Here is a 1,946-nt window from a genome sequence, read left to right on the forward strand (position 1 = left end):
GGTCTGAAACTGGTGCCAGCATGTGAACTATTTGTTTTTGATCCAAATGAGGTAATAGAATTGAGAGTGTTTAGAAATTTTTATAGCAATTTGACGTCATTGCAACATCCAACACATCATCTGTGGGCTTGTTTTTTTTTTTTTTTTTAAGCCTTTGTAATTTTATTTTATTTTTCTAGACATGAATTTCTATTTTATTTTACAGAAGTACTAACCTGCAACAAAATGAAAATTAAAAAAAAAAAGAAAAGTTGGTCCTGCATGGGAGTTAGCTGGAGAAGCACTACCTTTTATGGTATCCTTGTTAGGTAGGCCGCTTGTACGATGACTTCCAGTGGTTCCTTTCCCTTGAGTGTAGGCCGGATCTGGTGGCTTGCTTCTAACAAATAGAATATGGCAAAAATGATGGGGATGTCATTTTTGAGATTAGATTACAAAAAGATAGAGTGGCTTTTGTCTTGCTTACCTCTCTCTCCGTCTTTCCTACCCTTCCTCTTGGAGCTCGCTCTGGGGGAAGGAAGCTGCCATGTTCTGAGTAATCCTACATAGATGGCCACGTGGCAAGGCACCGGTGTCTCTGGCCTGCCAACAGCCACTTGAGCGAACTTAGAAGCAGATCCTTCCCTGGGTGAGGCTTGAGATGACTGGAGCCCTAGCTGACTCCGGATTGCAGCTTGGGAAAGACCCTGAGCCAGAGGATGTATCTTCACTGACCCAGAAATGAATCTGAGATAATAAATGTTATTTCAAGTCACTACATTTTGGGGTAATTTATTAGATAACTAGATAACTAATATACCCTGGGCTAATATAACTAATATACCCTGTGTTAGAGGTGGACATCAGACAAGTTGAAGGAAAAGCTAAAAATGCAACTGCAGTCGTGCAATGAATAATTTATAACTATAAAATGATATTACAGTAGTACATTCTGGTCCCTAGATGCAATTATCTGGCTTAAATGTAACATTATATGCACATTTAATGTACATTATAATGTACATTTAAATGTAGTATTATAACTTGCCATGAACCACAGTTACCACAAAAACATAGTTAACCCTAACTGGTGTAAGGTGAGCACACCATGGCAATTTCTTGTAAACATGTAAATCGGAAAAACTTTTTTTGTGTTGCTGGGCTGGAGTGCAGTGGCATGACCATAGCTCACTGCAGCCTCAAACTCCTAGGCTCAAGCAATCCTTCTGCCTCAGCCTCCCAAGTAGCTGGGACTATAGCCCTCACCACCATTCTCAACTAATTTTTCTTTTCTTTTCTTTTTTGTTTTTTTGAGACAGAGTCTCGCTTTGTTGCCCTGGCTAGAATGCCGTGGCATCAGCCTAGCTCACAGCAACCTCAGACTCCTGGGCTCAAACAATCCTCCTGCCTGAACTTCCGGAGTAGCTGGGACTATAGGTTCACACCGCCATGCCCACTAATTTTTTCTATTTTTAGTGCCCTGCAATTTGTTCTATTTTTAGTAGAGATGGAGTCTCAATATGCTCAGGCTGGTCTCAAATTCCTGAGGTCAAGCGATTCTCCTGCCTCAACATCCCAGAGTGCTAGGATTATAGGCCCTCACTGCCACGCCCAGCCTAAATTGTCAAATTTATTTTGTAAAGACTCGCTATATTGCTCAGGCTGGTCTCGAACTCCTGGCCTCCCAAAGTGCTGGGATGACAGGCGTGTGCCACTGTGCCTGGCCAAAATAGGAAAACTTTTTCTCTTCTCTGTGTTCTCACACAACACTTCTGACAACCAATGTGTGGGTTTTCCACACCAAGCAATTCTCCGGTTCTCCGTGGCCACCAACCGGGTGCCCATCAAGTTAACTCAATTCTGACTCTATCTAGCTAAAGTTAGCAGACCCCACAGGTTGAGGCTCACTCAGTCTCACAAGACTCCTCCATCTCAGGTCTGTGGCTCCTGAACATTTGACTGATGGG

The sequence above is a fragment of the Microcebus murinus genome, chromosome 9 (assembly GCF_040939455.1).
Source record: "Microcebus murinus isolate Inina chromosome 9, M.murinus_Inina_mat1.0, whole genome shotgun sequence".
Classification (NCBI taxonomy): Eukaryota; Metazoa; Chordata; class Mammalia; order Primates; family Cheirogaleidae; genus Microcebus; species Microcebus murinus.